The sequence below is a fragment of the Scyliorhinus torazame genome, chromosome 11, assembly GCF_047496885.1.
Source record: "Scyliorhinus torazame isolate Kashiwa2021f chromosome 11, sScyTor2.1, whole genome shotgun sequence".
NCBI lineage: Eukaryota > Metazoa > Chordata > Chondrichthyes > Carcharhiniformes > Scyliorhinidae > Scyliorhinus > Scyliorhinus torazame.
Genome location: NC_092717.1, coordinates 234,947,459 through 234,961,646, shown reverse-complemented (window position 1 = coordinate 234,961,646; position 14,188 = coordinate 234,947,459).

The following is a 14,188-nucleotide window of genomic DNA, read 5'->3' as shown; positions in this document are numbered from 1 at the left end:
GAATTACAGCAAATAGAAAATGAGGTCGGAGTTTGTGACCCTAATTGAAATGAGAAGCAGCCCACCCAGCTTTATCTAAGCTAAGAAAATAAAACAAGCACTACGAGAGAAGGTGGAGGTGGTTGGAAATTTATTTGGGCCAGGAAGAAACAGTGCAACATTCACCAGCACGCAGTGAAGGAACTGGAGTTAGAGCGTGAAGATGTGCATAAAAGGGAAAAAAAAGAGTTGAGAGAAAAGGCACAAGCGGGACGCAGCAACCGAGGTCATAGCGTGGAACTCGCAGAGCCAAAGAGATGGATGCTAGCAAATTTTTGATGGGCGAGAGAACTACTAGTCACAGAGTGAAACACACCAAAGGTTTGATCCCTGGTGCTCATGGAGGACATCCTGTATCATCTACTGCAAGAGTCACCCTACTGTCGAAGCAGACATTAGACCAGGGCCTTTACTGGGAATTCTCTAGCGATCCAATTGAATGATCGAACTATCAAACATGTGGAAAACACAAATGAGATGGGAAAATTGACATTGTGCAGAGAGGCAGTTCCTGCCCGGTATTGGATTTAGAGTGCTGAAGAGGACATAGCAATGGGCAAAGCCAGAGAGGACACAACTGTTGGAACAACAGCAATTCAGGAGGATCGGCCAATAAGTATGACAAGAAGAAGGAAATGTTGAACGGAGAAGTAGCCTTTCTTCGCAACCACAACGAAAGGAACCTGCCAGTTCTCTGAAAACATGCAGAGCATGAGAAGGGGGAGATCATGATCGAATATCGTCAGAAGGAAGAAATTCAGACACAGATAAACCGAATGGATTGCAGAAGCAGAGCGATGGACTTAAGAATGATTGTGATTCTCTTCGACAAGAGAGGAGCACTCCGACAGAAAAAATAGCTGCCGTGACTTGAGGACGGACCCTGCTGTGTTTAGTAACAGAGTGTGAAGCAGGCAATAAATGTCAGCCGACTGGAGATTTCTTGCAAAGAGCTGGAAATCAAGGTCGGAATGCTGAGGGGGCAATGTTTACATGAGACAAATGGACCAAGAGCAAAACCTGCGCACGCTGGGAATGAGAATCAGGAACCAAGGAGAACAGCTTAATCGTCGGATACACACAACTCAGCTCTCAATTCAGTGAGAGATTGGGAAGGCAACAGTTGGCTGAGTAATAAGGCCGAGTTGGAACAAATTCAGAAACAGGTTGAAGACTGTGATCGCTGCAGAGATCCCTTTTAACAAGGTTGAGCCATTTAAAACCATCCGCTGGTCTCTGGGTACTCCAGATCAATATCAATATAAAGGAAAAGAGTTTTTAAAAAACACCCTCGGGATATGGAAATGGACGTATTGTCACTGGATTAGTAATCCAGAGACCCCGGGTAATTCGCTGGGGTCCTGGGTTCAAATCCCACCACGGCAGATGGCAACGTTTGAATTCAATAAATATCTGAAATTAAAAGCCTAGTGATGACCATGAAACCATTGCCAATTGTCGCAGAAACCCATCTGGTTCACTAATGTCCTTCAGGGAAGGAAATCTGCTGCCCTTACCTGGTCTGGCCTACATGTGACTCCAGACCCACACAGCGATGTGGTTGACTCTTAACTGCCCCTTCCTGAAATAGCCACTCAGTTAGGAATGGGCAACAAATGCTGGTCCAGCCAGCAATGCCCACATCACAAGAACAAATAACATAAAACTGTCTCAGACCAAACGGTAACTGGTGGAGGCTGAGTGCAAAATACAGACGGAGGACAAAGCGGATGTATTAACTGCTCAGCTCCCAGCCGCCGATTGGTGATGCAGAAGATGAAAGAAAGAATTTGAAAAATGAAGCCACTTGTGGCCATCTAAAATGGCCGACTGCAAAGGATAAAGGGAATTGTGGGCAAGTCAGGACGCAGACAGTACACAGCCCCTGTGTATTGTGCAAAGGAAAACCAGACCGAATTGAAACTTGCACCTGTTAAAGGACAATCACCAATTTCCCCAGGACAATAGACTCAAGTTAAAGAATAGCAACCGTAGAAGACTCCCCGGCGCTGCCTCCCCTTATTTGGAAAGGCCTACGCACTTGGGACAATAATGACTGGGACCCGCCCAGCCATCAAGGTATCCGCCCAGAATTGGCCAGTCTCGATCAGATTGATCGAGACCCTATCGATCCATTTATCCTGAATTAACCCCGCCCAAAAGGGCACGAAAGAGAAGAAGGATACGAGGCCCTGCGCACTAGGGGTCGATCTTTTTTGGGACCGGCCTGTGCCCACACCAATCGCAGCATAACGACCAGCCAAGTTCAAGACCCGCGGTCGCTACCTGAGAAAGACGGGCCGCAGCCGAGACGAACCTGACCATTTCCAGCCGACACACGTGGGGACTCAGATAAAGGCCTTATCTACCTGCACAGAGCTGGTCATCCAGGAGTTAAGTAAAGGTCATCTTAGTGGATAGGTGTAGTTTAATACGTAGCCGCGTGTATCATTGCACAGGGAGATAAGTCTTGTGTTCAATAATAAACTGTTTTTTGAACTAACAGACTGGTTGTGTGGTCATTTGGTCAATGCAAGAAACATACTCGCAGCTTGTGGTTCCATAATAAAAGTAGCAACACACTGCGTTGAAAGAAGTTGCGCTGGAGAGAAGTAGACAAAGCAACAATGTCGGCAGAGAAGTAAACTGCGATTACGGACCAGAGCGAGATTGCTGGAATGATCACACTAATAAGGTCTCTTGGCACGGCGGGTAGCTCCCCTGCCTCTCAGCCAGAAGCTCCGAGTTTGAGTTCCGCCCCAGGGCTTGATGTTCAGAACCCAGCCAAGCAGTTTCGAATGAACCCTGCAATATCTTTCCAACACGCAATTGGCTGGCAGTAAGAGATGGAGAGACTCCCGGTCGGCCACCCTCGATGGGGAGTGGTACCCCTCAAGCTATAAGCCCCTGGCGACAGGCTCGCGACCTGTGTGACAATTGGAAGATTTTAATAAATTGGGCTATAAATGTAGGGGGCAATTTAAGGGTTAAAAGCCCGGTATTGAAAAGGTCAGTGTTGGGAGGAGTCAGAGAGATGCACTCAGGTGAATGCAGAGGTATGTTCCAGAAACTATATAGAAACACAGTCTGTATATATGTTTCTGGAACATGCCTCTTCATTCACCTGAGGAAGGAGCAGCGCTCCGAAAGTGAGTGACATCGAAACAAACCTGTTGGACTTTAACCTGGTGTTTTAAGACTTCTTATTGAGAAAGGATGTACTGGCAGTGGAGGGGGTGCACAAGGTTGATTCCGGAGTTGAGAGGATTGCCTTATAATAATGATAATCTTTATTGTCACAATTAGGCTTACATTAACACTGCAATGAAGTTACTGTGAAACCTTGTCGAATGCCTAGTCGTCACACTCTGGCGCCTGTTCGGGTACACAGATGGAGAATTCAGAATATCCAATTCACCTAACAGCAGGTCTTTTGGGACTTGTGGGAGGAAACGGGAAACCCACGAAGACCCATGCAGACTCCGCACAGACAGTGACCCAAGCAGGGAATTGAACCTGGGACCCTGGAGCTGTGAAGCAACAGTGCCATCATTCCGCTTATGAGGAGAGACTGAGTAGACTGGGACTATACTCATTAGGATTTAGAAGAATGAGGGGGCATCTTACGGAAACATATCAAATAATGAAGGGGACAGATAAGGTCGAAGCAGGGAGGTTGTTTCCACTGGCGGTGAAACTAGAACGAGGGGGCATAGCCCCAAAATAAGCTGGAGCAGATTCAGGACTGAGTTGAGGATGAACTTCTTCAGACAAAGGGTCAGGAATCTGTGGAATTCTCTGCCCAGTGAGGCTACCTTGTTGAATGTTTTTAAGGCAAAGATAGATGGATTTTTCAACAGTAAAGGGATTAAGGGTTATGGTGAGCGGGCCGGTAAGTGGAGCTGAGTCCACAAAAAGACCAGCCATGATCTTATTGAATGGCGGAGCAGGCTCGAGGGGCCGGGTGGCCTACTCTTGCTCCGAGTTCTTCGGCTGGATTCTCCATTATTGAGACTATGACCCCCACGCCGGCGTCAATAAGCTGGAGTTTTATTCCGGAAAATCCTGGAGAAAAGTTACACAAATTCCGAGCCCTGTAGGGACCCGGAGCGAATCTCGCAACTTTTGCTGCAGCTATGGGGCCCTGCACTTCCGGGTCAGAGGCCGTGCAGGCGCACGGCGGCGACCTCCAGCGGCCGCGCCGTGCTTCATGGCGGACTCGGACCGCGTAGCTGGACCCGAAAAAGGACCCCCCCACCCCACCCCGATCGGGTGCGTGCCTGACCCTCTAACCCCGCACGAGCATTCCCCAGCCGCCTATAAGGCCCCCGCTGGCCTCCGATCGTCCCGCCCCCGATCAGGGCGGCCACGGACTGAGCCTGCAGCCGCCATGCGAGTACCCCGACCGGCAATACCAGGCTACCTCCACGTCGTCGGGAACTCGGCTGGCCGGGGGCAGAGAATGTCGGAGCGAGCCTCTGGCAATGGCCCTCGGCGGTGCGGCGTACTCCGCGGTGACGCCGCTTTTCGGTGCCCGGAGAATTGCCGGCCGGCGCCGGGCCCGATTTCGGCGTTGGGGTGCGGAGAATCCATTCCCTTATGTTCTTATGAAACAGAGAAAAGTCTGCATCAGCAACACCACTAAGTGTAGAAAGAGAGTTGGAAAATGACTTGAGGCGTTTTAATTTGTTGAAGGTGCTGTATAAATGCCAGGTCTGTGACGTGGAACACAGACCTACAAATCTTCTGGTTCAGAGTTGGAAGTGATACCCACTGAAGCAGAGCTGACACTATGTCCGCGACGTTCTTTAGCGTACAACTCAAACTCTCTGTATCACACAACCTCTGGACCGTGTGCTGTGTGTGCTTGAGGGCTGGTGAGGGTAAGACTGTAAATTATGGCCCCAGGGTTGAAAAGGGCTTTCTATCCTCTTCCCTAATGCCCATAACTAATTGTGCAGTTGGGACTGTTCTTTCGAACCTGTAATAAATATTAAACCAGCAGTATAAAATTGTCAGCAATATTTATTACCTGGCCAACCTCCCTCCTCGGTAATTAGAAAGATTTACTGTTGCTCAACGAAGTGATCTCTTGGCTTCCTGTAACCACCTTGGCTTTTAATATTGAACAGTTCCTCCTTTTAATTGATATTGCTTTAAATCACACTCCCGGAAGACAGACCAGTCCTGGGGCAAGATTGAAAAGTAGCAGTTGTTGATTTACATTCTGCTGCTGAAACTATCAGCGTCCGTTTTGAAGGAATTTGCCGTTCGATGTGTTCCATCTCGGAAAAAGATACTGCGTGTGGGAGACACGGGGCTGGATTCTCCGTGTGGGAGACACGGGGCTGGATTCTCCGTGTGGGGGACACGGGGCTGGATTCTCCGTGTGGGGGACACGGGGTGGGATTCTCCGTGTGGGAGACACGGGGCGGGATTCTCCGTGTGGGAGACACGGGGCTGGATTCTCCGTGTGGGGGACACGGGGTGGGATTCTCCATGTGGGAGACACGGGGCGGGATTCTCCGTGTGGGAGACACGGGGCTGGATTCTCCGTGTGGGAGACACGGGGCTGGATTCTCCTTGTGGGAGACACGGGGCGGGATTCTCTGTGTGGGAGACACGGGGCGGGATTCTCCGTGTGGGAGACACGGGACTGGATTCTCCATGTGGGAGACATGGGGTGGATTCTCCATGTGGGAGACACGGGACTGGATTCTCCGTGTGGGAGACATGGGGTGGATTCTCCATGTGGGAGACACGGGGCTGGATTCTCCGTGTGGGGTACACGGGACGGGATTCTCCGTGTGGGAGACACAGGGCGGGATTCTCCGTGTGGGAGACACGGGGCTGGATTCTCCGTGTGGGAGACACGGGGCGGGATTCTCCGTGTGGGAGACACGGGGCGGGATTCTCCGTGTGGGAGACACGGGGCTGGATTCTCCGTGTGGGAGACACGGGGCGGGATTCTCCGTGTGGGAGACACGGGGCTGGATTCTCCGTGTGGGAGACACGGGGCGGGATTCTCCGTGTGGGAGACACGGGACGGGATTCTCCGTGTGGGAGACACGGGGTGGGATTCTCCGTGTGGGAGACACGGGGCTGGATTCTCCGTGTGGGAGACACGGGGCTGGATTCTCCGTGTGGGAGACACGGGGTGGGATTCTCCGTGTGGGAGACACGGGGCTGGATTCTCCGTGTGGGAGACACGGGGCGGGATTCTCCGTGTGGGAGACACGGGGCTGGATTCTCCGTGTGGGAGACACGGGGCGGGATTCTCCGTGTGGGAGACACGGGGCGGGATTCTCCGTGTGGGAGACACGGGGCTGGATTCTCCGTGTGGGAGACACGGGGCGGGATTCTCCGTGTGGGAGACACGGGACGGGATTCTCCGTGTGGGAGGCACGGGGTGGGGTTCTCCGTGTGGGAGACACGGGGCGGGATTCTCCGTGTGGGAGACACGGGGTGGGATTCTCCGTGTGGGAGACACGGGGCTGGATTCTCCGTGTGGGAGACACGGGGCGGGATTCTCCGTGTGGGAGACACGGGACTGGATTCTCCGTGTGGGAGACACGGAGTGGGATTCTCCGTGTGGGAGACACGGGGCGGGATTCTCCGTGTGGGAGACACGGGGCTGGATTCTCCGTGTGGGAGACACGGGGCGGGATTCTCCGTGTGGGAGACACGGGGCTGGATTCTCCGTGTGGGAGACACGGGGCGGGATTCTCCGTGTGGGAGACACGGGACTGGATTCTCCGTGTGGGAGACACGGGGTGGGATTCTCCGTGTGGGAGACACGGGGCGGGATTCTCCGTGTGGGAGACACGGGGCTGGATTCTCCGTGTGGGAGACACGGGGCGGGATTCTCCGTGTGGGAGACACGGGACGGGATTCTCCGTGTGGGAGACACGGGGTGGGGTTCTCCGTGTGGGAGACACGGGGCGGGATTCTCCGTGTGGGAGACACGGGGTGGGATTCTCCGTGTGGGAGACACGGGGCTGGATTCTCCGTGTGGGAGACACGGGGCTGGATTCTCCGTGTGGGAGACACGGGACTGGATTCTCCGTGTGGGAGACACGGGGTGGGATTCTCCGTGTGGGAGACACGGGACTGGATGCTCCGTGTGGGAGACACGGGGTGGGATTCTCCGTGTGGGAGACACGGGACTGGATTCTCCGTGTGGGAGACACGGGGTGGGATTCTCCGTGTGGGAGACATGGGGCTGGATTCTCCCTGTGGGAGACACGCCGAGGGCTGGATTCTCCGTGTGGCAGACACGGGGCTGGATTCTCCGTGAGGGAGACATGGAACTGGATTCTCCGTGTGGGAGACATGGGGTGGATTCTCCATGTGGGAGACACGGGGCTGGATTCTCCGTGTGGGGGACACGGGGTTGGGTTCTCCGTGTGGGGGACACGGGGCGAGATTCTCCATGTGGGAGACACAGGGCTGGATTCTCCGTGTGGGAGACACGGGGTGGGATTCTCCGTGTGGGGGACACGGGGCTGGATTCTCCGTGTGGGAGACACGGGGTGGGATTCTCCGTGTGGGGGACACGGGGCTGGATTCTCCGTGTGGGAGACACGGGGCTGGATTCTCCGTGTGGGAGACATGGGGTGGATTCTCCATGTGGGAGACACGGGGTGGGATTCTCCGTGTGGGAGACACGGGGTGGGATTCTCCGTGTGGGGGACACGGGGCTGGATTCTCCATGTGGGAGACACGGGGTGGGATTCTCCATGTGGGAGACACGGGGCTGGATTCTCCGTGTGGGAGACACGGGGCGGGATTCTCCGTGTGGGAGACACGGGGCTGGATTCTCCGTGTGGGAGACACGGGGCGGGATTCTCCGTGTGGGAGACACGGGACGGGATTCTCCGTGTGGGAGACACGGGGTGGGATTCTCCGTGTGGGAGACACGGGGCTGGATTCTCCGTGTGGGAGACACGGGGCTGGATTCTCCGTGTGGGAGACACGGGGTGGGATTCTCCGTGTGGGAGACACGGGGCTGGATTCTCCGTGTGGGAGACACGGGGCGGGATTCTCCGTGTGGGAGACACGGGGCTGGATTCTCCGTGTGGGAGACACGGGGCGGGATTCTCCGTGTGGGAGACACGGGACTGGATTCTCCGTGTGAAAGACACGGGGTGGGATTCTCCGTGTGGGAGACACGGGGCGGGATTCTCCGTGTGGGAGACACGGGGCTGGATTCTCCGTGTGGGAGACACGGGGCGGGATTCTCCGTGTGGGAGACACGGGACGGGATTCTCCGTGTGGGAGGCACGGGGTGGGGTTCTCCGTGTGGGAGACACGGGGCGGGATTCTCCGTGTGGGAGACACGGGGTGGGATTCTCCGTGTGGTAGACACGGGGCGGGATTCTCCGTGTGGGAGACACGGGGCTGGATTCTCCGTGTGGGAGACACGGGGCGGGATTCTCCGTGTGGGAGACACGGGACTGGATTCTCCGTGTGGGAGACACGGGGTGGGATTCTCCGTGTGGGAGACACGGGGCGGGATTCTCCGTGTGGGAGACACGGGGCTGGATTCTCCGTGTGGGAGACACGGGGCGGGATTCTCCGTGTGGGAGACACGGGACGGGATTCTCCGTGTGGGAGACACGGGGTGGGGTTCTCCGTGTGGGAGACACGGGGCGGGATTCTCCGTGTGGGAGACACGGGGCGGGATTCTCCGTGTGGGAGACACGGGGCTGGATTCTCCGTGTGGGAGACACGGGGCTGGATTCTCCGTGTGGGAGACACGGGACTGGATTCTCCGTGTGGGAGACACGGGGTGGGATTCTCCGTGTGGGAGACACGGGACTGGATTCTCCGTGTGGGAGACACGGGGTGGGATTCTCCGTGTGGGAGACACGGGGCTGGATTCGCCATGTGGGAGACACGGGGCGGGATTCTCCGTGTGGGAGACATGGGGCTGGATTCTCCCTGTGGGAGACACGCCGTGGGCTGGATTCTCCGTGTGGCAGACACGGGGCTGGATTCTCCGTGAGGGAGACATGGAACTGGATTCTCCGTGTGGGAGACATGGGGTGGATTCTCCATGTGGGAGACACGGGGCTGGATTCTCCGTGTGGGGGACACGGGGCTGGGTTCTCCGTGTGGGGGACACGGGGCGAGATTCTCCATGTGGGAGACACGGGGCTGGATTCTCCGTGTGGGAGACACGGGGTGGGATTCTCCGTGTGGGGGACACGGGGCTGGATTCTCCGTGTGGGAGACACGGGGTGGGATTCTCCGTGTGGGGGACACGGGGCTGGATTCTCCGTGTGGGAGACACGGGGCTGGATTCTCCGTGTGGGAGACATGGGGTGGATTCTCCATGTGGGAGACACGGGGTGGGATTCTCCGTGTGGGAGACACGGGGTGGGATTCTCCATGTGGGGGACACGGGGCTGGATTCTCCATGTGGGAGACACGGGGTGGCATTCTCCATGTGGGAGACACGGGGCCGGATTCTCCGTGTGGGAGACACGGGGCGGGATTCTCCGTGTGGGAGACACGGAGCGGGATTCTCCGTGTGGGAGACACGGGGCTGGATTCTCCGTGTGGGAGACACGGGGCTGGATTCTCCATGTGGGAGACACGGGGCTGGATTCTCCGTGTGGGGGACACGGGGCTGGATTCTCCGTGTGGGGGACACGGGGCGAGATTCTCCATGTGGGAGACACGGGGCGAGGTTCTCCATGTGGGAGACACGGGGTGGGATTCTCCGTGTGGGGGACACGGGGCTGGATTCTCCGTGTGGGAGACATGGGGCTGGAAATCCCCTGATTGAGTTTAGCGATTGGCCGGAGAATCATTTTTTAATGCTAAAATCAGGGGCGGTTTTTCAAATGCTCTGCCTCCTCAAAAACTGCGTACTCCTCGAGTACGCTGCACGCTGGTCGGGCGGCCTCAGCACCTCACCTGAGGCCCTCCCCTGATGCTCCAACCCCGATGGGCCGACTTCCCGATACCGTCGGTCGCGGGTGCTCTCAATGTTTGGGGTTCTCGCATGGCGGCTGCGGACTGAGTGCAGCGATGCCTCTGTTGGCAGTGGGGGGGGGGGTTGTTGCGCTGGTAGTGGGGGGGGGGGCTTCGGCGGGGACTGTGTGTCTGGTGTGGGTTGGTACGAAGGTGGCGAGGGGGGTTACAGGGGACCACTATCAGGCAGGCCGGGTCCGCGCACGGCCAGCGACATGTCAGGCACGGCCGCCACAGGTGGAGAATTGTGGAAAGGAATTGTGTGGAATTCCCGCTCCTGATGGGAACACTGTGCAGTCAAAATTCAGCCATGCAAATGGACCAACATTCTGCCCACGCAAACAATTCCCAATACCTCTAGGGTGGGATTTTCCGTTGCTCAACACCAATATCGTAATCAGTGATCGGGCGGAGAATCCCTTCCTATGCCCAAGTCGGGGGAGACGCCGGTTTGACGCCGGTTTTCGAATTTCCGTCATCTCCGAAATGGCGGCATCGTGTCGCGTGGCGCATGCCGTTGAAACACCATTGGCACATCATCGGCATGCCCTTCCCCGGTGCTCCACTCACAATGGGACGAGATCCCGACTGCGCGGTTGATGTGTGGTCTGAGCGGTCGGGAACACAACGTGGCAGCGGCTGCGGACTGTGTCCAGCATGCCACACTCGGCCGAGATCAGTGCCGCTGGCTGGGGGAGGGGGCTTCTGCGAGGGATGGAAGGGCAGGTGGAGGGTGACCAGGGGGTGGCCTGTGGGGTCGCAGATGGCGGGTCGGGTCCACGCATGCCTGGCGCCATGTTGTACGGTGTGACCAGTGCAGGGCGTAGCCGTGCGCATGTGCGGCCGGGGACCCAGCCATTCTCCGGTCGTTTCTGGCGCGGGAGCCGGGAGTTTTACCTGGCACTGCTATTAGCCCCTCACCAGTCCCGGAATCGGTGAGAGGTTCGGCACCGATTTTGGTATCGTAAAATGCCCGCGAATTCTCTGTTTCAGCTGGCACTTAGCCGCTGAAATGTAAAATCGAGCGTCTGCGGTCTGATTTGATGGGGCCTGGTTTCGCATTAAGGTGCCTGATACGTAGGAGCTGCTGATAAGTGCTCCACTCACCACAGGCTGTCATTCCAGCCAAGGAGATGGATACATGGAGACCCGGCCCCTGATTCTCGGAGTCCGAGGTCGACCGAAAGCTGGCTGCCCTCGGCGAGAGGAGAGAAACCCTCTTCCCCAGGGTGGGGCGGAGACTCTGTCCAGCCCTACTTGACAGTACCTGGGAAGAGGTGGCAGAGGCTGCCAGTGCCGGCAACATCACCAGGAGGATGGGCCCGCAACCCTGAAAGAAGGTGAATGACCTCCTTACGGCAGCTCGGGTGAGTCACCATTGTGATGATCTTTGTGAGGGGCTTCCAGGATGGCACACGTCGTGATCGCAAAGATACACAAAGCTCTTTTCAAAGAACTAAACTAACTTTATTTTAACACTTTTAAATGTGAGTTCAACACTTATTCCAAATAGCAAACATACGTATAAGAATTAAACTACACTCACTAACACAATCTATATCTATTAACGATAACAATTGAATTTTAACTAACTTTGCAATACACTATGAATCTAATCTCCTCGAGCCCCAACCTAACCTGCCCCAGAAGTCCAAGAGCCTGTGCAAGACATTGCACTGTCCCTTAGCTCCCTCTAGTGGCTAGGTTTAACATAACATTAACTCTTTACATGCTGTACATTCGGTGCCCCTGGCATCACTCTCATCCCTTACTCTTCACATCTGCCCCCAATCTCCTAGAGGCCAACAACACCCCTCTTGCCTGCATTTCCCTTACAACCTACCCTACATCAAAGACCAACACATGTAATGCCCTCTTTGGTACGGAGCCTTGCACACACATGCCACCAGCTGCAGACACGCCATAGAACCGTCTCTCAACATCTCAATATTGACCTTCCGTGTCCTCAAGGATAAACGGGCCCACAATAGGCGCGTGCGGGAGGGGGAATTGCTGACTTTCGAATCCAGAATCCCCTCAAAGGAAAGGCCCCTGCAATTCATTGGGGGGGCTGAGGAGAGGGCGGTGGCCGCAATGGAGGTTGGCATGTGCCAAACAACTGAGAGCCCAATGCAACGCAAATGTCCCCAAAGCAAGTGTGTCGCCCATTTCCCACAGACCAGTTATAGAACTTACAGACTTAGAACTTACAGTGCAGAAGGAGGCCATTCGGTCCATCAAGTCTGCACCGGCCCTTGGAAAGAGCACCCTACCCAAGCCCAAACCTCCACCCTATCCCCATAACCCAGTAACCCCACCCCACCATTTGGACACTAAGGGCAATTTAGCATGGCCAATCCACCTAACCTGCACAACTTTGGACTGTGGGAGGAAACCGGAGCACCCGGAGGAAACCCACGCAGACACGGGGAGAACGTGCAGACTCCGCACAGACAGTGACCCAAGCCGGGAATCAAACCTGGGACCCTGGAGCTGTGAAGCAACTGTGCTAACCACTGTGCGACCGTGCTGCCCGCCGAGTCATTCCGAGGTTCTCACCATGTTATTTGTCTTGCAGGGTCACCCATCAGATGAGGGTTGCTACCCCCAGCCACATCCCCAGCGCACCCCGAAGGACCAGTCAGGGAAAGACACCGACGTTTCGCAACTGCTGTCACCTGCACCGTCCACCATCACAGAGACTATCATCTCGGTGGGTCAGGTTAGTGATCAGGAACCTGGGTCATGGCGATGGGGCCGATGCCGGTTCTTCTCACAGGCGAGGTGCTGGAACACCTCAGCGCTTCTGAATACCCCCCGCCCCCACTGGTAAATCTCATGCTCAGCAGTCAGAACAGTGTGACACGTTGTCACCTTTGACACCCAAAAGGCCACGCCAATCCACGTCCAGGGTCTCAAGGCAAACAACCGCCTAGGGTGTCACAGGGCAGAGGGTGAGGCAGGCAGGAGGTCGCCTCCACTTTGACGTACTGTTTGGGGGAACACCTGGAAGGAGCAGCAGGCCAAGTACGTTAAGGAAGCTAGATGATACTTAAATTGTCACAGGTGCAGTGTGTAGAAAATAGTCAGAGATTAGCGCACACCAATGCATAAAGTCACTGTTAAACACTTTTTAATGACCGTCCGACCTGCCTGTGATAGGTGTGAATGATAGCTGGGGCTAGATGGGGGAGGGGGGGGTTGGGCAGGTTTGGGGGTTGGGGTGAATGTCCCAAATGCCGACATCCTTGTGTGGAGTTTGCACGTTCTCCCCGTGTGTGCGTGGGTTTCCTCTGGGTGCTCAGGTTTCCTCCCACACTCCAAAGATGTCCAGGCTAGGTGGATTGGCAATGTTGGGATTATTGGGTTACGGGGATGGAGTGGGGCCGTGGGCCTAGGTAGGGCTCTGTTTCAGAGGGTTGTTGCAGATTTAATGGGCCGAATGGCCTCCTTTACCTCTGTCCCTCTCTGTTCCTCATAAAGCAGCTGTCCTTTTTACTGTGAGTTAGCACTGCTGCCTCATGGTGCCGAGGACCCGGGTTCGATCCCGGCCCCGGGTCACTGTCCATGTGGAGTTTGCACATTCTCCCCGTGTCTGGGCGGTCTCACCCTCACAACCCAAAGCCTCTCAATTGGAAAAAAATAATTAGGTACTCTAGATGTTGTGGGCGGCATGGTTAGAACATAGACATACAGTGCAGAAGGAGGCCATTCGGCCCATCGAGTCTGTACCAACCTACTTAAGCCCTCACTTCCACCCTATCCCCGTAACCAATAACCCCTCCTAACCTTATTGGTCACTAAGGGCAATTTATCATGGCCAATCCACCCAACCTGCACATCTTTGGACTGTGGGAGGAAACCGGAGCACCCGGAGGAAACCCACGCAGACACAGGGTGAACGTGCAGACTCCGCACAGACAGTGACCCAGCGGGGAATCGAACCTGGGACCTTGGCGCTGTGAAGCCACAATGCTATCCACTTGTGCTACCGTGCTGCCCTAAATGATTAGCACAATGATTAGCACTGCTACCTCACTGCGCCAGGACCCGGGTTCAATTCCAGACTCGGTTAACTGTCTGTGCGGAGTTTGTAGGTTCTCCCCGTGTCTGCGTTGTTTCCTCCGGGTGCTCTGGTTTCCTCCTGCAGTTTAAAGTGTGTCTAAAG